This window comes from Lepidochelys kempii, chromosome 1, assembly GCF_965140265.1.
Source record: "Lepidochelys kempii isolate rLepKem1 chromosome 1, rLepKem1.hap2, whole genome shotgun sequence".
Lineage (NCBI taxonomy): Eukaryota > Metazoa > Chordata > Testudines > Cheloniidae > Lepidochelys > Lepidochelys kempii.
Window position 1 is genome coordinate 301,409,156 of NC_133256.1, and position 24,503 is coordinate 301,433,658.

The 24,503-nt window shown below is 46.6% G+C and overlaps 1 protein-coding gene across 5 annotated transcripts in view; it reads left to right on the plus strand.

The window, feature by feature from the left end:
• The window catches only part of LOC140905226 (uncharacterized), a 137,223-nt gene that overhangs the window by 25,147 nt on the left and 87,573 nt on the right, over nt 1-24,503 (plus strand). The gene's annotated exons all lie outside the window — the stretch shown is intronic.

Genomic DNA, 24,503 nt, shown 5'->3' on the forward strand with positions numbered 1-24,503 from the left:
GTCAGAATGGTCATTATCATCATCATGTTCCTATTACGCTTCTGGTGTTTAGGTTAGTGATGAAGCTCCTCCGCTTCTGTCTGTTTCTGGCAAGTCTTTCAGTCGTTCCCCAGCTGTGCCCCAGGTTTTTCAGCACGGCTTCCACAGCTCTTCGCCATGTTGTTTTCGGGCGGCCTCATTTTCACTTGCCTTCAGGTGTCCATCTTATTGCTACTCTGGTGATGGAATCAGTTTCTATCCGAAGCACATGACCAATCCCTCTCCAACACCTCCTGGCAGTGATGGTGGTCAGATCTTCTTGGCTGCACTGTGTCAATAGATCTTAGTTTGAGATTGTTCTGGGCCAAAAGGTATGGAGGATTTTTCTGAGGCAGGTTGTATGGAACGAAGACAGTTTGGACATGTCATACTTTCTCATTCCCCAGCATTCTGCACTATAAAGGATAACTTGAATGCAGAATTGTTCAAGGTAAATCCTAAATTAGCAGCATCTATCCTGGCCCCCTCTATTTACATCAGTCTGGGAAAGGGAGAAAGTGCCAGATGAGTGGACCAATGGGGTTATAGTGAAGATACCAAAGAAAGGAACTCTCAGCGATTGTAATAACTGGCATGGTATCACACTTTTATCTGTACCAAGCAAAGTATTGTGTAAGATCATAGTCCAGCGTATATCAGAGGCAGTTGATAGCATTCTCAGAAAAGAGCAAGCTGGTTTCCAGAAAGCGTGTGGGTGCACAGACCAGATCTTCACTCAACGAAACATAATAGAACAGTGCTTAGAATGGCAACGGTAACTCTACATAAATTCCATAGACTTTGAGAAGGCTTTTGATAGCATACACAGGACAGCCTATGGTACATTCTGTGGGCATATGAAATTCCTTTCCATATAATCAATGTCAGCAAAAGCTTCTATTCCAACTTTACATGTGGTGTTGATCACAGTGAGCTCAGTTTTGAAGTCAAAACAGGAGTACATCAGGGTGTGTCATGTCTGCAATCCTCTTCAACATTGCCATTGACTAATCGAGTAATGCGGCATACAACAGAAGACATGCCAAGAGGCATTAAAGGGACACTCTTCTCATTCCTTGAATACCTGGCCTTCGCAGATGATGTCGCTCTCCTATCACATACCCTACACCATATACAAGAAAAAACAACTTGACTCAATGCATTCAGCCAGCAAATTGGACTGAAAATCAATTGCAATAAGACAGATATCATGACCTTTAATATTGCCTCACCATCACCAGAGGTACGGATAGAGGATTATGTTCTCACCAATGTAGAAACATTCACATACTTGGGCAGCACCATCAGCCAGGATGGTGGAACAAGCCAGGACATCCGGAACAAAATCAATAAAGCCAGGAACACCTTCAGGAACTTAAATATAGTCTGGAAATTATCAACATACAACACCAAAACCAAACTCAAGATTTATCAGAGCTGCGTACTTTCAGAATGGTAGGGAGTTAGAAATGTCAAGGCTCTAGCAAGGGCTAATCAGCCCTATGTCTCCTGGCTTTAACTTAAGGGCCTTCTCCAAAAGTTACTGGCTGGAATAAGTAGGCTCAGGGTTCAGGCTCAGGGTCCTTGTTTGGAACAGCCAGAACCAGTCCTTCTCAGTCCCTTGCTGTTACCTGAACTGCTTCCTACCTCTCCTCCTCTGTAGGCTTCCTCAGCCTCTTGTCCTGCATCTCCTTCTTTGGAGTGTTGGCTTCTCAGACAGTTTCTCACAGTCTGCTGGAGGGGTTCTCTTTGCAGTCCCACTGCCTCTGTAGCAGCCACCACACCCTCTTACTTTGCAGCCCTCTTGTCCTTACAGCTGCTATGGGACTTAGTCAGGTCTGGCTGAGCAGGCAGGCAGGTGCTTCGTTACTCTTTAGCTGGTGAACCATGATGGGGTGTATAGACCCCGTGACAGGTATCCTTGGCTGACAAGAGGTTACACATTTTTTTACTGCCACAACCATCTCCAAAAGAAGAAGGAAGCCATTGTTGATCCTGTGATGAATGTAGCTCTTCAAAGGAGATTTTTTTCTTTCTTAAATTCTGAAGTTGATAAGAAATCCATGATAATTTGTCAGGATGCATTGGTGTGATGAGCCACTGCATTTTGAACTGATTAAACTCTGGAAAGTTGGGATTTAGAGAGAACGTAAAAGATGAAATGATACTAGGCAAAGGGAGATGAAAACTTGAATATGAGGTTTTTTCCAAGGAGTGGTCAAAATATTTTCTGATGTGGAAGTTGTTTCAGAGGAGATAAGAGGAATACTTACAAACTTAGGAAAGGTGGAAGATAAGAGGACTGAAGATGAATTTAAGTTCCTAAGAACTGGGGGTGAGTCTTAGTTCCTGGCAATAGGACTGAATGTACTATTTGATTTTTGAAGAGGAGGAGTGAAATGATGGAGGGTGTTCTTATAGAGAATTTGTGGGATATAAATATTTGAAATGTTAAATAGAAATAAATTATAATGGAACAAAGAAATGATGAGGTTAATACAGGCTTATAGTAAACAGCCAAAGCAGTAAAAGGGATCTGCAGTTGAATGTTATCTGCATGGAAGTGATATTCAAATTTGAATTCAGAAAACAGTTGAACAATGGAAAGGAGATATTGAAGAGGAGACTAGGAGATGAATACTGGACTACTTAAAAATGGGCGGGGAGGAAAGCATAGAAAATGTAATGTATTTTTTAAAAGCATTGCATTGAAAACAGCTAACATTTTTATATGTAGTGTGACAAAGCTCTGTCCTTGCCTCTGTGGGTCCCGTGTTTCCTGGTGGATTTAGCTAGCCTCAGAGGCTCACTGTGACCCTCCATGTAACCCTTCTTTCTCTAGAGACAAAGGTCACAGTCTACTGAGCCATTTTCATCATAAGCCAGCAAGGGAGGTGGAGAAATTATCCTTCCTTGCACAGTCTCTGTTGTCTCCCAGTCTCAGTGATTAATCAGGGGGCAAAGGTGGGGGGGAGCCCAGGCCCACCCTCTACTCCAGGCTCCAGCCCAGGGACCCTAATAGTATCAGTACCCTATGGTAGCTGACCTTTTAGAAACATTACATGTACAATTCCCTGGGCTACTTCCCCCACAGCAGCCCTCACTTCCTCAAGCTCCACTTCGCCCTTAACTTAGGGCCTCCTTCCTTGTGCCTGATATGGTGTGTACTACTCAGCCTCTCCAACAGCACAGCTTCCTTCCACAGCTCCTGACATGCACACCCAGCTGACTAACTGGGAGGCTTTTAACTAGTTTCAGCCAGCCCTTGATTGGCTTCAGGTGTCCCAATCAACCTAGCATTCTCCCTGCCTTCTGGAAAGTTCTTAATTGGCCCCAGGTGTCTTAATTGACCTGGAGCAGCTTCCATTTCACTTAACCTGGTACCAGGGATTTGTTTAGCCTGGAGCTAATATATCTATCTCCCACTACTTTTCTATAGCCATCTGGCCTTGCCCCGTCACAGTAGACTTACATTTACTGAGCATGATATGTGCAACGTAACTTATTTAGCAAAATAGCATTAAAGGAATGTTAAAGATATGCTCAAGCCCACAAAGTAAAGGAAATGATCTGTTAAGTATCAAATATGTCAGTTCCATCACAGCATACCACATTAAGAGAAAGTGCTCTTATTTGATTTGATAGTTGAGGATTAATCCTCTGCTGATTCCCCCTCTCCCCCCACCATTTCTTTAGTGTTCTTAGAGTAGAACCATAGTTTTCTTTCAATACAATTTGTACTAGGTGTCAATTCTTTGAATGATGCAGTGTGTGAATCTGTTTGTTTTAGTTTAGAAATTAAAGTTGGGTCTGTATACAAATAACAGGATAACATTTTCAGAAGTGCCTTAGACACTTATATGCAGTGTTGTTATAGCTGTATTGTTCCTACAGTATTGCCAACGTCAAGAGATCAAAAATCACGAGTCAGACTCCCCAAAATCATGAGATTGGCCTAAAAATCATGACATTTTTAAAAAAGGATGATATTGTGTTTTTTAGGTCAGTCTCTTGATTTTTGAACTCCCCCTGCCCATCCCCAGGGCACGTGCATGTGACAGTTAGTGTTGCCCACTCTCTCACATGTACTGGATAAGATGATTTTTGGCTCCTGTTGCAGGAGCGCTCCCTTCCCCTCCCCATATCTGCCCATCTCCTGCTCAGCAATTAGTCCTGTCTCCCAGTCCCCCATTAATTCTCTTCCCACCCAACCCCCCTTAATTCAGCCCCCGCCAGTTCAGTCCCCCAGTTCTCATCATCACCACCCCATCAGTTCAGCCCGCCTACCCCATCGACCCCCACAGCCCTCAGTTCACCCTCCCAGCACTCACCTCATCTGCTCGGAACCTGACATCAATACAGCCTCCCCACTCCATCAGCTTTTACCTCTCTGCAGCCCTCTTTAGGGTTCTTCACCTTCCCCATGCCTGGGAGAGGGGACTCCACATGCGCTGCAGTGGAGCAGTAAGTAAGAACTGAGGAGGCGGTGGGTCGGCAGGGACCTATATTCACCGCCATGAAGGCGCCACTCCAGGGGATTCCACAGCCAACCCGACAGGTGCTGCTAGGGGAAAATCCTTCTGACACTGTGCATGCAGCACACACACACCTAATTGGAATCGACATGAGCAAGCACTGGTAGAAGAATGTGGTTTCTCCTTCCAAAGTACTTTGAAAGACAATGAGAATTCATTTACATATCAGATAAACAAAGCTATCAAAAAGAAAAGGAGTACTTGTGGCACCTTAGAGACTAACCAATTTATTAGAGCATAAGCTTTCGTGAGCTACAGCTCACTTCATCAGATGCATATCGTGGGAACTGCAGCAGACTTTATATATACACAGAGAATATGAACCAATACCTCCTCCCACCCCACTGTCCTGCTGGTAATAGCTTATCTAAAGTGATCATCAGGTGGGCCATTTCCAGCATAAATCCAGGTTTTCTCACCCTCCACCCCCCCACACAAATTCACTCTCCTGCTGGTGATAGCCCATCCAAAGTGACAACTCTTTACACAATGTGCATGACAATCAAGTTGGGCTATTTCCTGCACAAATCCAGGTTTTCTCACATCCCCCCCACCCCCATACACACACAAACTCACTCTCCTGCTGGTAATAGCTCATCCAAACTGACCACTCTTCAAGTTTAAATCCAAGTTAAACCAGAACATCTGGGGGGGGGGGGGTAGGAAAAAACAAGAGGAAACAGGCTACCTTGCATAATGACTTAGCCACTCCAAGTCTCTATTTAAGCCTAAATTAATAGTATCCAATTTGCAAATGAATTCCAATTCAGCAGTTTCTCGCTGGAGTCTGGATTTGAAGTTTTTTTGTTTTAAGATAGCGACCTTCATGTCTGTGATTGCGTGACCAGAGAGATTGAAGTGTTCTCCGACTGGTTTATGAATGTTATAATTCTTGACATCTGATTTGTGTCCATTTATTCTTTTACGTAGAGACTGTCCAGTTTGACCAATGTACATGGCAGAGGGGCATTGCTGGCACATGATGGCATATATCACATTGGTGGATGTGCAGGTGAACGAGCCTCTGATAGTGTGGCTGATGTTATTAGGCCCTGTGATGGTGTCCCCTGAATAGATATGTGGGCACAATTGGCAACGGGCTTTGTTGCAAGGATAAGTTCCTGGGTTAGTGGTTCTGTTGTGTGGTATGTGGTTGTTGGTGAGTATTTGCTTCAGGTTGCGGGGCTGTCTGTAGGCAAGGACTGGCCTGTCTCCCAAGATTTGTGAGAGTGTTGGGTCATCCTTTAGGATAGGTTGTAGATCCTTAATAATGCATTGGAGGGGTTTTAGTTGGGGGCTGAAGGTGACGGCTAGTGGCGTTCTGTTATTTTCTTTGTTAGGCCTGTCCTGTAGTAGGTAACTTCTGGGAACTCTTCTGGCTCTATCAATCTGTTTCTTTACTTCTGCAGGTGGGTATTGTAGTTGTAAGAAAGCTTGACAGAGATCTTGTAGGTGTTTGTCTCTGTCTGAGGGGTTGGAGCAAATGCGGTTGTATCGCAGAGCTTGGCTGTAGACGATGGATCATGTGGTGTGGTCAGGGTGAAAGCTGGAGGCATGCAGGTAGGAATAGCGGTCAGTAGGTTTCCGGTATAGGATGGTGTTTATGTGACCATTGTTTATTAGCACTGTAGTGTCCAGGAAGTGGATCTCTTGTGTGGACTGGACCAGGCTGAGGTTGGTGGTGGGATGGAAATTGTTGAAATCATGGTGGAATTCCTCAAGGGCTTCTTTTCCATGGGTCCAGATGATGAAGATGTCATCAATATAGCGCAAGTAGAGTAGGGGCTTTAGGGGACGAGAGCTGAGGAAACATTGTTCTAAATCAGCCATAAAAATGTTGGCATACTGTGGGGCCATGCGGGTACCCATAGCAGTGCCGCTGATCTGAAGGTATACATTGTCCCCAAATGTGAAGTAGTTATGGGTAAGGACAAAGTCACAAAGTTCAGCCACCAGGTTAGCCGTGACATTATCGGGGATAGTGTTCTTGACGGCTTGTAGTCCATCTTTGTGTGGAATGTTGGTGTAGAGGGCTTCTACATCCATAGTGGCCAGGATGGTGTTATCAGGAAGATCACCGATGGATTGAAGTTTCCTCAGGAAGTCAGTAGTGTCTCGAAGGTAGCTGGGAGTGCTGGTAGCGTAGGGCCTGAGGAGGGAGTCTACATAGCCAGACAATCCTGCTGTCAGGATGCCAATGCCTGAGATGATGGGGCGCCCAGGATTTCCAGGTTTATGGATCTTGGGTAGTAGATAGAACTATACAACCTATCCTAAAGGATGACCCAACACTCTCACAAATCTTGGGAGACAGGCCAGTCCTTGCCTACAGACAGCCCCGCAACCTGAAGCAAATACTCACCAACAACCACATACCACACAACAGAACCACTAACCCAGGAACTTATCCTTGCAACAAAGCCCGTTGCCAATTGTGCCCACATATCTATTCAGGGGACACCATCACAGGGCCTAATAACATCAGCCACACTATCAGAGGCTCGTTCACCTGCACATCCACCAATGTGATATATGCCATCATGTGCCAGCAATGCCCCTCTGCCATGTACATTGGTCAAACTGGACAGTCTCTACGTAAAAGAATAAATGGACACAAATCAGATGTCAAGAATTATAACATTCATAAACCAGTCGGAGAACACTTCAATCTCTCTGGTCACGCAATCACAGACATGAAGGTCGCTATCTTAAAACAAAAAAACTTCAAATCCAGACTCCAGCGAGAAACTGCTGAATTGGAATTCATTTGCAAATTGGATACTATTAATTTAGGCTTAAATAGAGACTTGGAGTGGCTAAGTCATTATGCAAGGTAGCCTGTTTCCTCTTGTTTTTTCCTACCCCCCCCCACAGATGTTCTGGTTTAACTTGGATTTAAACTTGAAGAGTGGTCAGTTTGGATGAGCTATTACCAGCAGGAGAGTGAGTTTGTGTGTGTATGGGGGTGGGGGGGATGTGAGAAAACCTGGATTTGTGCAGGAAATAGCCCAACTTGATTGTCATGCACATTGTGTAAAGAGTTGTCACTTTGGATGGGCTATCACCAGCAGGAGAGTGAATTTGTGTGGGGGGGGTGGAGGGTGAGAAAACCTGGATTTATGCTGGAAATGGCCCACCTGATGATCACTTTAGATAAGCTATTACCAGCAGGACAGTGGGGTGGGAGGAGGTATTGGTTCATATTCTCTGTGTATATATAAAGTCTGCTGCAGTTCCCACGATATGCATCTGATGAAGTGAGCTGTAGCTCACGAAAGCTTATGCTCTAATAAATTGGTTAGTCTCTAAGGTGCCACAAGTACTCCTTTTCTTTTTGATAGCTTTGTTTATCTGATATGTAAATGAATTCTCATTGTCTTTCAAAGTACTTTGGAAGGAGAAACCACATTCTTCTACCAGTGCTTGCTCATGTCGATTCCAATTAGGTGTGTGTGTGCTGCATGCACAGTGTCAGAAGGATTTTCCCCTAGCAGCACCTGTCGGGTTGGCTGTGGAATCCCCTGGAGTGGCGCCTTCATGGCGGTGAATATAGGTCCCTGCCGACCCACCGCCTCCTCAGTTCTTACTTACTGCCAGTGACGGTCGTTGGAACTGCAGTTGCTTGCTCTCGCAAGTGCTCCCCTAATTTGTAGTCTTAGCTTAGTTTTTGTAAATATCTAAAGTTCTTAGTTAGTAGTGTTAATTGTCAGTTGTTGTAGGAGTGGGGGCTTTCCCCCACTCCAAATTACTGTTCCCCTTTGGAGTTCGGGGCACGCCTCGATCCCAAGAGTTTGAGCCCTGCGGAACCTTCACGACTCTTGTCTCAAGTGTCTCGGGGAGGTGCACCAAACAGACCAGTGCAAGACCTGCAAAGGGTTCTGTCCAAGGATGAAGAAGGACCTCAGGCTCAAACAGATCCTGTTGGAGACAACCCTTCATCCTCAACCATCCCGAGGCCGGCAGGACCCGGCACTGAGCTCCTCCATGCAGAGTGCCCTGGCCTCCATGCATGAGACGGTGCCAGGGAAGGACTCTGGCCATAGAGACACTCAGCACCGATGCTCCACAGCACTGAAGGCAGCATGGCACTGCTCTCATTCCCTGGTGCCGCATATGCATCAAACAAAGACAAACGGGGTGCTTGCCCACGCTGAGAGCTGCCACATAGGATAGTGCTGCTGGAGTGTGTGCTACGCAGGAGCACCCGGCACCGACAGCACAGGAGTCGGCACCATCAACTTTGGCCCTGCAAGGGGGGCCGTTGAGTCTGGTGCCAGTGAATTCTCCTGAGCCTGAGTGCCAGGTAGAGGACCTAGAACTCCCCTCCAACCCAGACACTTTTGAGGCCACTCAGGACTTGATTGCCATGACGGCTCCACAGTACCCTGCCAATCGAAATAGACCTCTGGCGCTGCAGTGATGATGAGATCACCATCCCCCAGGCTTTGCTCCCTGTGGCACCGCTTCGCACAGCACCAGTCTCCATCTCCATCTCTGTAGCGCTGGTCCCCAACTCTGTCTCTGTGGCACTGTGCCCTGGTGCTACTGCGGCACCGTCCCAGCAGCACCATTCCCTGGCACCGGCCATGTGGCATGGCTCTCCATCACGGCACCACTCTCCGGCACCACACTCACGGCACCCATCCATGGCACTGCTCTGCTTGGCACCGGTGTGGTCTTCGCACTCCAGATCCACATCGTTGGACTCGGAGGCGGAGTCCTACTACTCACGGCGCAGCCGACGCAGGTTGGACCGTCACAGGAGGCAGGAGATGGGGGTGGTACCATGGCAAGTGCAGTGGCAGGGGCTTGTGCAGTGGGCTTTTTGGACACTTTGGGCCTATCACCAAGCCCAGGGCACTTACTCCAGGGGCTCGCACTCGGTGGAATCAGAACTGTGAGTGCCCCCAGCAGCTGCAAGTTGTCCCACTCCTTGAGGTTGAGAGACAACATCAGTGTGGGCTAAACAGATGCATCCAGATCCTGACCTGTCACCGGCACCGAGGCTGCAGTCAGCGCCAAGGACCACGTACCAAGCAAGACGCTTCCAGGGATCCGGAGGTCCAGGAATACCCTGTGCCTCCTCTGGCCTCATTGGCATCCTCCCCAGACAAAGTGGTGGCAGGGACTTCCTCCTCCAGACTGCCCCCGATTGACAGTCGAGTGCACCAGGACCTGCTGTGCAGGGTGGCTTGCAAGATGGGGCTGCAGGCTGGGGAGGTAGTTGAGCCAGAGGATCCAATGGTGGACATCCTGGCCCCAGAGAGGCCATCAAGGGTGACTTTGCCCCTCATTAAAACAATCCAAGCCACCACTAAAACTCTGTGGCAGACCCTGCCTCCATTTCCCTGACTGCAAAAGGAGTGGAAAGAAAGTACTTCTTCCCCTTTCAGGGGTACAAGTACTTGTTTACTCACCCGCAGCCCTGCTTGTTGGTGGTGGCCGCAGTGAATGAGCGAGAGAGGCAGGGTCACCAGGGTCCAACCCCAAAGTCCAAGGACTCTAAAAAGCTGGACCTCTTTGGCTGGAAAGTCTGCTTGATTGGGGGGGCTCCAGCTCAGGATCGCCAACCAACAGGCAATCCTGAGTAGGTACAATTTCAATTCATGGAACTCCATGTTGAAATTCAAGGAGCTAATACCTATGGAGTCCAGGGCGGAGTTTGGGGCCATAGTGGATGAGGGCAAGGCAGTGGCATGGACCTCTTTACAGGCCTCACTGGACGCTGCGGACTCGGCTGCACCCACCCTGTCCTCAGGCATTGCCACGAGGAGAAGCTCATGGCTTCAGGCGTCGGGGCTTTCCCCAGAGATGCAATAGACACTGCAGGACCTGCTATTTGATGGCACAGGTCTTTTTACGGAGCAAACAGACTCCAAGCTACACAGCCTAAAGGATTTGCAGGCTACACTAAAATCATTGGGCGTGCATACCCCTGCTATCCAACACAAATACTTTAAGCCGCAGACCACACAGCACTTCTGTCCTCCCCTGCGCAGGCGGGACTTTTCAAGGAAGCGTGGCAGGAATGGCTGGTGTAAGCTTTCCCAGCCTCCACCCGGCCAAGGCCCAGCGCAGTCTTCATCAGGCTGTAAGCAGGCCTTTTGAAGATGCGCCCAAGGACAGAACACCAGTCGACGTACTGGATCCTCATCCCTGTTTCCTGAACTGTCTGTCCCACTTTTACTGTGCTTGGTCCCAGATAACATCAGATCACTGGGTCCTTTGCACAGTAGAAGTGGGATATTCTCTTCAATTCTGCTCCTCCCCTCTCTCCCACCACCCTTCCCTGTCCCTCTTCAGGGACCGTTCTCATGAGCATCTCCTTATACAGGAGGTCCCAAACGCTCTTCACTGCACTGGCAGTGCAGGAGGTTCCTCAGGAGCTAAGGGGCAAGGGATTCTACTCCCGTTATTTCCTAATCCCCAGAGCCAAGGGGGGTCTCAGACCCATCCTTGACCTGCGAGGCCTCAGCAACTTCATGAAGAAGCTGAAGTTCTGCATGGTCTTCCTAAGTACGATTATCCCCTCTCTGGATCCGGGAGATTGATACGCCGCCCTTGACTTCAAGGATGTGTACTTCCACATCTTGATATGTCCTGCCCACAGAAGTTTCTTCAGTTTCGTGGTCAACCACAACCATTATCAATTCAAGGTCCTCCCCTGTTTACAGCCCCATAAGTGTTCACCAAGTGCATGTTGGTCGTGGCTGCCTTCCTCCACTGGAGGCAAGTGCAGGTATACCCCCATACCTTGATGACTGGCAGTGCAGGGAGCATTCTAGGGGCCAAGTGGAGGCACAAGTCAACTGTCCGGGCCGCAACAGTCTGGACACAGTGGTCACCCTTCTGGTGCAGGTTATTGAGTCTCTACATACTCTACATTTCCGCAGGAGGTATGCGGGAGTGTCCCCTTCAACAAGCCCCAGCCCTCTCTGTCTCTGGTAACAGATGTGTCGGCGCTGGGATGGGGTGCTCACCAGGGAGAACTACAGGTGCAAGTCTCTGGTCACAAGACGAGCTCTCAGTCCACATCAACGTCAAGTAGGTGAGGGTGGTCCGACAAGCGTATCAAACCTTCCAAGCCCTGTTGCATGGTGGTCATGACGGACAACACAACTGCCATGTTTTACATAAACAAGCAGGGAGGGGCTCGTTCCTCTCGCCTATGTCGGGAAGCCCTCAACCTGTGGGACTTCTGCATAGCCCACTTTATTCACCTGGAAGCGTTTTACCTCCCATGGTCTCAGAATGAGTTGGCGGACTACCTCAGCAGATCCTTCCACAATCACAAGTGGTCCATCTGCTTGGATGTAATACACAGCATTTCCCGGGTGTGGGGAGTTCCCCAGATCAACCTGTTTGCCACAAGGAGCAACAGAAAGTGCCCTCAATTCTGCTCTTTCCGGAATCACAGTCCGGGCTCCCTTGCAGACGTGTTTCTCCTCCCCTGGACGGACCCCCTGTAGTACGTGTTCCCACCATTTCCACTCATCCACAAGGTTCTGCTCAAGATCTGCAGGGACAAGGTGGCGGTCATACTGGTAGCACCGGCATGGCCTCACCAGCACTGGTACACCATGCTCTTCGAGCTGTCGGCGGATGCCCTAATCACATTGTCCCTGGTCCCAGACTTCATCACCCAAGACCACAGTCGCCTTCACCATCCCGATCTTGAGTCTTCATGGCTAAACCCTATGGAGCTCATGTGCTCGGAGTCTGTTAGGGAGGTCTTACTTGGTAGCAGGAAACCTTCCACCAGGGCTACCTACCTGGCCAAGTGGAAAAGATTTGCAATCTGGTGATTTCAGGGTCACGCTCCTCCAATGCAGGCGTCCATACTGCTTATCCTGGACTACCTACTGCACTTAAAACAGCAGGGCCTAGCGGCATCATCCATCAAAGTACACCTGGCAGCCACCTCTGCCTTCCACCCGGGAGCGGGTGGGTGTTCTGTCTTCACCAACCCGATGGTTAGCCATTTCCTGAAGGGTCTAGACAGGCTATACCCCCAGATCAGACAGCCAATCCCGGTGTGGGACCTCAACCTGGTCCTTTCCAGACTAATGGGGCCCTCATTTGAACCCCTGGCGACTTGTTCGCTGCTTTACCCATCATGGAAGGTGGCCTTCCTAGTCACCATTACTTCAGCAAGGAGGGTGTCGGAGCTTAAAGCCCTCCCCTCCAAGCCTCCTTACACCATTTTCTATAAGAACCAGGTGCAGCTTAGGCCTCACCCGGCTTTTCTCCAAAAGATTGTATCTCAATTCCACTCCATCCAGGACATTTTTCTGCCTGTCTTTTACCCGAAGCCTCACACAGATAGCCAAGAACAAAGGGTATACTCCCTGGATTTTCAATAAGCGCTGGCCTTTTACATTGAATGCACAAAGCCATTGCGTAAGTTGAACCAGCTGTTCGTGGCAGTCGCAGACTGGATGAAAGGACTCCCGGTCTTGTTGCAGAGGGTCTCATTGTGGATCACGTCCTGTATCCGGGCATGCTATGATTTAGCCAAAGTACTGGCCCCACACTACCGATACATTCCACAAGAGCACAGGCCTCCTTGGAGGTGTTCCTGGCACAGGTCCCAACACAGAAGATCTACAGGGCGGTGATGTGGTCACAGTTCTATCTCTCGTTACGCAATTACCCAGCATGCCAGAGACGATGCACCATTTGGCAGAGCGGTGCTCCAGTCAGCAATTCCATGAACTCCAACCCCACCTCCTGGGTAGGGCTTGTGAGTCACTTAATTGGAATCAACATGAGCAAGCACTCATTTACTTACCTTCTCGTAACTGTTCTTCGAGATGTTTTGCTCATGTCCATTCCAAACCCACCCACCTCAACCTCTGTTGGAGTAACCGGCAAGAAGGAACTGAGGAGGCAGTGGGTTGGCAGGGACCTATATTCACCGCCATGAAGGCTCCACTCCAGGGGGCTCCACGGCCGACCTGATGGGTGCTGTTAGGGGAAAAACCTTCCGATGACTGTGCACGCAGTGCGCGCACACCTAATTGGAATGGACATGAGCAACACATCTCGAAGAACAACAGTTACAAGAAGGGAGTAACCATTTTTTCCTTTGTTTAGGGTGAGGTAACTCCTGTTTGACTGCAAACACAAAAACACTGACACTTGAGTTCTCTCACGAGATCATGAGTGAGACTTAATTTTACTCAGAAATTGCCACTCTCACGTTCAGTTCTTGAGAGTTGGTATGTCTGCTCCCAGGATACTGGAGAGACAAGGTGGGGAAATATCTTTTATTGGACCAACTTCTGTTTGGGAGAAAGGCAAGCTTTTGAGCTTGGACAGAGCTCTTCTTCAGGTCTGGGAAAGGTACTCAGGGCTTGTCTACACTTAAAAGCCTGCAGCAGCACAGCTGCATTGGTGCAGCTGCACCACAGTAGCACTCCCTTCAGTGTAGGTACTCCATCTCCCCAAGAGAGGGTAGCTATGTTAACAGGAGAAGCCCTGCCATCGACATAGCGCTGGCTACACTGGGAGTTAGGTTGGTATAACTGAGTGACACAGGAGTGTTGATTTTCCACACCCCTAAGTTACGAAGTTATACTGACATAAGTTGCTAGTGTAGACCAAGCCTCAAAGTGTTGCACCTAAATACAAGATGGAACAGATTGTTTAACATAAGTAGAAGCAAAGTGGCCTGTTTACACTCCTCCAGTCATAGGGAGGAAAGGAAGGGGGCAGGGGAAGCAGCTGGGGGATTGTTAGATTGTTGTAATGAGCCATAAATCGGTCTCTAACCCACTAACAATGGCCCCAACTGCTTTCCCACCCCCTTCCTTTCCTCCCTATGACTGGAGGGGTGCTAACGGGTCACTTCACCTTGAATGTTCCCTGGAAATGTGTGTTAGCTACTTACGTTAAACAGTTTTCCTAACCCCTGAGCGACACAGTTATGCCAACCTAAATCTCAGTGAAGACAGCACTGTGTTGAAAGAGTTTCTCCCATCGATCCAGTGGCTGCTTCTTGGGGAGGTGGATTACCTACGCTGATGGGAGAAGCGGCATAGGTAGCATCTTCATGGAAGTGCTACAGCGGTGCAGCTGCAGTCCTAAAGCAGGACTACATTTAAAACAGTGCCTCGGCGCAGCTGCACTGATGCAACTGTGCCACTGTAGTGCTTAAGTGAAGACGCTCCTATGCCAAGAAACAGCTGCTGCTGCATTTAGTTCCTTAAGTTTAGATGATCCAGGACTGTGGACCCACTTGAGCAGTAGCCTGAGGGACTTCCTTGTATGGCATGGGCCACAGCAAGTGAAAAACTTCATGTTCTCCAAAGACAATGAAAATAGAAGTTGCCATCCAACACATTACTGGCGTGAAATCCCCAATGGTGATGAAGTGGAGAGGCCCTGGCTTATGTACTCAAAACCCCAGAATGCTGCATACTGTTTTTGTTGCAAACTCTTCCAGTCTAATGTTCCGTCCACACTGAGTTCTACAGGAAGAAAGGACAGGAAAAATCTGGCTAGAAATCTGGCATGCCATGAGAAGGCAGCAAATCACCAGAGAGCATTCCATAGGTGGAAAGAGCTTGAGATGAGACTAAGGTTAAAGGCCACCATAGATGATCAGCATCAAGAGAAGATTGTGCATCGAGTCTCTTCACTGCAAACTGTTCTGAAAAGGCTCATTGCCATTGTGAGAATGCTTGCTACCCAAAACCTAGCACTGTGTGGCACTTCAGATCAGCTGTATGTGCCAAACAAAGGAAACTTCCTTAAAATTGTGGAGCTGATGGCTGTGTTTGATACTGCACTCCAGGAGCATCTAAGAAGAGTCACCACCCAAGAAATGTACACACACCACTACCTTGGAAAAACAATTAAAAATGTGATCACACAGTTACTGGCAACAAAAGTCAAACGGAAGATTGTGGCAGATCTGAAGTCAGCAAGATATTACTCTGTTATTCTGGACTGCACACCTGAAATCAGCTATACGGAACAGATTACTGGTACGTTTTGTAACAACAACAGAACTTAGTGAAAATGTCCCTGCAGTGGAGACTGTCAGAGAGCATTTTCTAGAATTTACTGACATTGATGATACTACAGGAACTGGTATGACAAATGTGCTTCTTAAAAAGCTGGAAGATATGGGAATTGTGATAGCTGACATGAGAGGTCAGGGCTAGGATAATGGTGCCAACATGAGAGGAAAGAACAGAGGAGTGCAGACACAGATCTGAGAATTAAATCCTCCAGCTTTTTTTGTCCCATGCAGTTCTCATTCATTGAACGTGGTGGTCAGTGATGCAGCATCAGCTTCTAGTGAGGCTGCTGAATTTTTTAATGCAATTCAAATCATCTTATGTATTTTTCTCTGCATCAACTCATCGATGGCAAATTTTGAAGCAACATCTGGGAACATCCTCTTTGACACTGAAACCACTGAGTGCCACACGATAGGAAAGTCGAGTGGAGGCGATAGAGCCTATCAAACACCAGATTGGGAAGATAGATGATGCCATAGTTGCCAACATGGAGGATAATGCTATGACAGGAACTGTTCATGGGAGAACAGTGGCAGAGGGAAATGGAATCATCAGAAACATACATAACTTCAAATTTCTGTGTGGCTTAGTGTTGTGGCATGACATACTGTTTGAAATAAATGTTGTAAGCAAGAGACTCCAAGGTGTTGACCTTGATATATCTGGAGCAATGGAACAACTGGACAAAGCAAAGTCATACCTACAGTCTTACCGGTCAGAAGACGGATTTCAAAACGTTCTGAAGAGTGCACAGAAGTTGGCAGAGGAACTTCACACTGAAGCTATTTTCCCACCCATTCAAGAATACAAGAGTCACCGAAGAAGAAGACATTTTGATTACGAGGCGCAGGATAATCCCATAAGAGGTCCCAAACAACAATTCAAAGTTGAATTATTTAACCAGGTGCTAGATTGTGCAATACAGTCAGTTGAAGAACGTTTCATGCAGCTCAAGGAACACAGCAGTATATTTGGGATGTTGTATGATATTCCAAAACTCCTCACTATACCTGAAGAAGACCTACACCAGCAATGCAGGGCACTAGAGACAGCGTTGACACATGATGACATGCACGATATTGATGCGAGTGATTTAAGTGATGAACTGAAAGCCCTTTCAAGATACATTTCAGCAGGATCAACTCCAAAGGCTGTTCTGGAATATATGTGCACACATAAGATGACCACCCTCTTCCCAAATGCTTTTGTTGCTTTGCACATGCTTCTAACACTTCCTGTAACAGTTGCCAGTGGAGAACGCAGCTTCTCCAAGCTGAAGTTAATAAAAACACACCTACGCTCCACAATGACACAGGAGAGGCTGGTCAGCCTTGCACCATCTCAATAAAGCATGAGCTGGCCCAGACTGTGGACCTTCAGGAAACAGTTCAAATCTTTGCAACCAAGAAGGCATGGAAAGCACCACTTTGATTATTCAAACAGATAAAATGCCAGTGTTTACTATGCAGACAAGAAAAGTTACATTTGCTGTTCAGGTGTTTGAAAGTTAGTGTTACTTACAATTTTTGAACAAGGCATTTTAAGTTGTTAGTTCTCCTTTATTTGGGTAGGTAGCAGAGCAGTACCATGAGAGGAGTAAAACAGGAAGAAGGCAGAATTGAGACCTTTCAAAGTTTTGGCACAAGCAAGGGAGCATGGGGGCATCATTTGAGCTCCCCGCCTCAGGTGCCAAAATGTTGTGGGCTGGCCCTGGATTGCTGTGTGGGAGCTTGCAATGCCACATTGCTACTGATCAGTTGGGAATCAATTTGAAGTTGGGAAATCCACCATGGAGATTGCTGTGATGCAAGTGTGCAGGGCCATTAATCACCTCCTGCTACAAAGGACTGTGACTCTGGGCAATGTGCATGATATAGTGGATGGTTTTGCAGCAGTGGGGTTCCTAAAGTGCAGTGGGGCAATAGATGGCATGCATATCCCTATTTTGGCACTTGACCACCGTGCTTCAAAGTAAATCAACAGAAAAGGCTACTTTTCTATGGTATTGCAAGCACTTGTGGATCACTGGGGATCTTTTACCACCATCGATGTGGGCTGGTAAAGGAAGGTACGTGACATGCACATCTTTAGAAACACAGCTTTGTTCAGAAAGCTGCAAGCAGGGACTTCCTTTCCAGACCAGAGTATTACCACTGGGGATGTTGAAATGCCAATAGTGATTCTGGGAGACCCAGCCTACACCTTACTTCTGTAGCATACACCAGCCACCTTGATAGCACCAGGGAACACTTCAACTACAGGCTCAGCAGATACATTATGACAATTGAATATGCTGTTGGCTGTTTGAGTGGCCGCTGGCACTGTCTACTCATGAAATTGAACCTCAATGAAAAAAATATCCCAGTGATTATAGCTGCCTGCTGTGTCCTTCATAATATCTGTGAAGCAAAGGGAGAAAAATGTCTGCCAGGGAGGAGGTGGAACGGCTGTCTGCTGATTTTGAGCAGCTGGATACCAGGGTTATAGGAAGAGCTCAACGTGAAGCTATTCGGCTCACGGAGGGTTTGAAAGACCAATTTAATAGTGAGTTATGGTAATATGTGTTGCTATAGTGTGCCTGGCATTGCTTTTTTGTGCCCCTGTATAAACCTTGTAATGAGTGCTGTGTGTGTAGCAATATAACATTATAAATGCACCTATTGCTATTATCTGTGAACGATGTCAGCCTCAGCCAGCATATGTTGTGAGCTAATAAAGATGAATTAAGTTTCCATAAATAGACTATTATTCCAAACCTATGCAAACAGACACATTTATAACTGAATGGAACTTTATAAATACAGGGGAAAGAACAGTCATTTCCATTTCCCATACATATACACCATCTGCATCTTTCATTGGTCCCTGTATGTGCAGCTGTGATTGCCTGTACTGTCCCCCAGGGTGAAATGGTAGCTGGTAGGGGTAATGTAGTGGCCCTCCATGCCACGTGGAACGGGCTTCAGAGGGAGGTGAGCACGGGTCTGTTGAACCTGAAAGCCATCAAGAGTCTGCAACATATTTGTTTGCTGCTTGAGAAGCAGTAATATCTCCTGGTACATGTCTCTCTCCTTTCCCTGTGCCTTTCCCCTCTCCGCTTTATCCCTGCCCCTACTGTCAGCATGAGTGATCCTCCAAGCCCTGTGCTTAGTATTTGAAGCAGCAGAGGCTTGCAAGATATCTTTGAATTTGTCATCCCCCTCCTCTTTATCTGGCTGAGTTGCTCTGCCATTGTGGATAGTGAGACCCTCAAGGCCACATTTCTGGCTGGAAAAGGTACAATGCACAGAGGTACTATTCACAAGATAAATGGCAACTTAGTATACTGAACTCACTCCCCTTGACCCCCACAATTTGCAAGCAGTATATTCTCACCTCTCGTTGGGATTCATAGAGCATGGTGGCAGTCCCAGCAGTGGTAGGTATGGAGGATTCATGGGACATCCAAGTGCACATAAACAAACCGTTCTGCGTGGCCTTCTCTGCCTAACTGTACAGGGGAATGGGAAGCAGATCGCACCTCTACGTCTTTTGGTTATTTCACTACATCTTCTAGCATAAGTAAAAAAGAGTAAATAAACAGATGTGTCCCTGCAATTTCCAAGCAAATTGCGTACTTACCAGAGGTTCCTTCCCCTGCTTCAGGCTCATCTGTGCTGGATTGGAGGGACTGGCTGGACTGTCCAGAGTCAAAAACAGTTCCTGGCTTGCTGTGCCACTGGATCCCCTCGGTCACCTGTCCCCCATACGCCTCCTCTTCATCACTGTTCATGGGGGAGGGGTGGCTGTGACTCCTGCTCCCCCAAAGTATTCATGGGGCTTTGGGTCTCCGCCAAGGATGGCATGCAGCTCTTTGTAAAAGTGGCATGTGTGAGGTTTTGCACCAGAGCAAGTGTCAGCCTCCCTTGCCTTCTGGTACACCTGCCGCAGCAACTTGGCTTTCACGTGGCACTGCTACAGGTTCCTCTTGTTTCCTTTCTCCTCCGTTCCCTGAGCGACCTGCTGGGAGATATCAGTGTTTCTACAGCTGTAGCGGAGCTGTGCCTGCACAGCCTCTTCTCCCCACAGATCCAGGAGATCCACCACCACCTGTGTACTCCACTCAGGAGTGTGTCTGCAGCATGGAGCTGGCATGGTCAGCTGGGCAGTTGCTACGCATGCTTGACAGTTGCTAGGTGAGCTCTCCACACTGGGCAAACAGGAGATGGGATTTCAGAATTCGTAGGCCTTTAAAGGGAAGGGCATGTATGTGTGTATCTGGCCTCTTGACAGCAGAGTGCTAAACAGTGACCAGAGCAGTCAAGGTGGGGCATTGCGGGACACTTCCTGGAGGCCACTAAAGTTGACCTAAGTAACACAGTGTCTACACTGACGTGTCGACCTAACTACAACAACCTAAGCGCTACATCTCTCACTGAGGTGGAGTTAAAGTTGGTGTAGCGGACGAGTTACATAGGTGGGAGTGACATTTTAAGTTAGGTCAATGTAAGCTGCCTTGCATTGACCTAACTCTAGTGTAGACCAGGGCTATGTCACTTAGACAATTTTGAAAATTGTACCTGAGGTTAGTGCACAGACTTACCAAAGGTTCTACTTCCTTTGCTATATGCATAAGTGATTTTAAATAGTTTTTAGAATCATGAGAAAGCATGGTGCCTGACAGCAGGATAAATCCCTGCCATTACAAAAAGTACCACTGGTTCTTTAACATCCATATAGAGCAGACAAGATCTCAATTTTTAAGTCACCAGTAAAACCCAGACACAACAAACTGCATGAAATTCAGTTTCTCTCTTGTGAAACTGAATGGCTGAAGTCACTCTGCTGGATGGGATTTGAACATGTAGTTCCAAGGAATTTTGCTAAAACAGGCTTGATAGTTAGACCCCAAAGTAAGGCCCTGAGTGAGCAAAGCATTAAAGCATGTGCTTGAATTTTAAGCACGAGTGATACCACTGACTTCAATGTGATTAACCATGTGCTTTAAATTGAGCATGTACTTATGTGCTTTGTTGGATTAGAGCCTAAACCATCACCACTGGCATCTGAAGTTTAACATCTCTCTCTCCCTGTAGAACGAAACAGTTTCTCTTTTATTCTTCTATGTTTGTAAATATTTGACGAATTGTTTGTGAGAGGAAGGAAGTGTATAAAATCTGTGTATGACACGTCTAATCACTGAATTCTCACAATTCAGGTGTTTCAAATTTATTTGCTAGAGTGCTTGTAATCTTGTAAGGCTGCTGTTTGCACTATAAGAACATGTGCTAATGTTATACCAATAAAATAAAAACCAGCAGGATCTTATTCAAGGGCGTAAGGCAAAATGCCACACTTATTGTGAATCCAGAAAGAATCGTAGTAAGTAGTTAGTTATAGCTATAACATTCCATTCAATTTCATATTTATTCACACATTCATTCATAGACACACACACACAGTTTCTGCAAGGTTGTTATCATAGTTACCAGCCTTAGAGTTGCTCGTGCCAAGCCGCTGGCCAGGTGGCCTGGACACGAAGAGGGAACAGGGCCTTGTCAGATGCTCATCTGATGCTCCTGGAAGTTGGTTTGCAGAATCAGACCCCAAAGTTCTCACTTTCTAGAGTCCATTTTTATAGGAATTTCTTCCTATGCCAGTCTCTGGGAATTGATTCATCATGCTGTTGCTGAATCAATCAGCAGATGGCACATTCCTGATGGCTCCGTGCTGCCAGATGTTATCTTGTTCTTTGGTTCTCCCATCCTTGAGGCTGTTGGGTGGATTCCAGTCTGCCCTCCGGGGGTCCTCTGGTTATTTCCACTTGATGCCTTCTTTGGCCAATGGACACTGGATTCTTAGGCTGGCACCCCCCTGATCATTCATTTTTTATCTGCACCAAGCATCCATCCACATACATTCTTTTTCTCTATTTTAATCACAATTGTTAACAAAGCGAGATAAAGACAACAAAAGGGCGGGGAGTCTCTGTGTGCTGTTTCTGTTGTTACAAAGTATCTCTTTGAGTCTCTCTCTCTGTTGTGTGAGTTGTTGTTGTTACAAAGTATTGCTTTGAGAACAGACTCTGTTTTAGCATGTACTAACACAATTAGCAGCTTGCAAGTTTCACACAGAGAGGGAGAAAAACAGTAAAAACAAGAGACCAAAAACCAAGAGACCTCTTTGTTAGTAATACCCTGGAATTTAAACTATGGGGAGTCAAACTCATTTGTGATTTTTAACACAGAACTTCTTTAATATGATCCAACATAACACTAAATACTGTAGTAATTAGTGTACAATTAGTAACAGTAAACAAAGACTTTATTTTAAATGTTTTGTATGAGTATAGAGCCCTAGGGATTATCAGCCCTAGGGACTGCAGTCCCCCATTATTCCACAGAACAGATGCAACATAGGCCACAGTAGTGCAAGTTTCCTGAAACTGCCATGTCAATGTGTTCCAATCCTGCCCCGGAGGGGCCACATCCGGGAAAGAAAGGATAGTTCAGTCTCCGTGTTTTCCAATCCTTGGTGCCTCTGCGGAGGCTGCCCAAAAGTGCCAGTTATAGTGGTGATTTGTGTGACGTGTGGCTCCACTGGGAACTGGATAGAGGCCAACACTTGATCTCCACAGGCCACCAAACAGCCTTCACATGGTAACAACTTTTGATCACCACTGACATGGGCTGCATCATAACTGGCAACAGGGCTGTCCTTAGGATTTATGGGGCCCTATCCCCGATGGCAACCCGTGCTCGCAGCCCAGGGGCGGGAGGGAGAGTCAGCAAAGGATACCGAGTCACCCGGCCAGCCTCCTGGTGGAAGAGTGTCACAGTTCCCTGCAGAGACCCCTGTACCTTCTCCATCACGCAGAATGTGCGGCGCCGGCACAGTCAGCTCTGTGAATACGGCCCCTGCCTAAGGAGACTGCAGTGCACGCTGGGTGTGTGGGAGCCGACCCTCTCTTACCTGATGTCATGGGCAGTGGGTGAAGCTGCTGCTTGGGGAGGCTAGCTCCGCAGCCCACCTCTTCTGCCTGTGGCCCCACCCATACTCCACTCCTGCTCCACCCAGTCCCCGCCCTCCCCCACTGTCTCCCTCCTCTCTTCCCTCCCTCACCCTACTCACCCCCTTCCAGTTAAATCCCTGAACCCAAATGAGGCAAATGACATTTGAAAAAAACACTTCTGCAATTTCTTTCTAAAGAAAATGGAGCATGTTTTCCACTGCATGCCAGATGGTGAAGAATGGACATGCAGAATGTACCTAATTAAAAGCACTAAACGTGGGAATAAAAAATGTTAGTCACAGGTTTTTTGATATGCCCTGAAGTTTGTCAGAGATTTATTTGCAAAAACTTTGTAGTAAGAACGAGTCAGCTGTCTTGCTGAATACAACATTAGATATTATGGAATACATGATGTAGCTCTTCTCTGTTTTACATTTTCTTAATCAGTATTTCTAAGCTGATTTTATATTTTAAATGTACTCTTAAACCTTCATAAAGTAATCATTCCAGATTACTACATATTTAACACACTGAAACAAAGACATTATTTTAAATTAATCAGTCACAGAGGTTTAGTGTGTTCATAACAATGTTCATTGCTTTTAGAAAAAGGGATCACTAATTTACTTTGTGTGATCTCCATAACAGTAGACATGTTTATGAAATTTCACCAACTTTAAAAAATATTTTCCAAAGATTTTAGGCATAACAAAGGATTTTATATCTTACTAGGTACTGATTTTGCTGGAGGGTTCTCTTAAAACTAGTTCACCAGATAGTCAGAAGTAAAGAAAGTGAAACTTTGTCCAGCTATCTGAAGGAAAGGGGTGTTATCCCTTTAAGGGATCTCTTCAACTGAGTGTGGGGGGAAGGGGTGAAGGGAGAAAGAGATGGACAGAAAGGACAGGAAGTCTTTGGAAGCAAGTTTTTTTTCTGTAGTAATTAAAATGTGTGTTTTAGATAAGGGTGGTCTTTTGAAGGATTTATTTAAAAAATATAGGTCTGAAGATCCAAGCATTTAAGGCTAAAGATGGTTGTGCATCTGAAAAGCTATGCAAGGATTTTTTAGAGATGTGATTTTATAATCTTCACCAACTCACTAATGAAATATTTTTAAAGCAGATTTTAAACTAAGATCCTGTAGACATGTTCTGAGTAAATATTACTGTTTTTGTCAGTAAATTCAGAAACTGACATTATATACCTGGAGGTTGGCAAATGCCTGTTAAATGGCTTCATTATGCATCCGATGAAGTGAGCTGTAGCTCACGAAAGCTCATGCTCAAATAAATTGGTTAGTCTCTAAGGTGCCACAAGTACTCCTTTTCTTTTTGCGAATACAGACTAACAGGGCTGTTACTCTGAAACCTGTCATTACCACTTGAATGGCTCTTTAACAATTTCAATGTTGTGCTAAAAGGTCTGGCAGGCAGGAAGGCTTTTTCACTTTTAAGTTACTAGATCCCCTCCAGAATAAGAAAAGGAGTACTTGTGGCACCTTAGAGACTAACCAATTTATTTGAGCATGAGCTTTACTCCTTTTCTTTTTGCGACTACAGACTAACACGGCTGTTACTCTGAATCCAGAATAAGAGTCACCAGGCTGCTGCAGCTGTCTGTGGGAGCCTGCAGGAAGGGTCAGAACAGGGATAGGAAGATCCGGGACAGTGGACACTAAGACCCAGTGGTGCCCCAAATGTTCAGGTGCCCTACACAGCCGCTATGCCTAAGGGCAGCCCTGACTGGCAACCTAGACTGGCCCAATTTCCTGTGATTGATTCCTCAAGCCATCTACTCCCCCAGATAAATACATTCAAACCAATAATGACTTTTGAAATCCGAATTCCCTTAGCTTCTCAGCCCTTACAAACTTGCTCATGTCTCCCAAAATGTCACTGATGGTTGTATTAGACTTTTATTTATTGATGA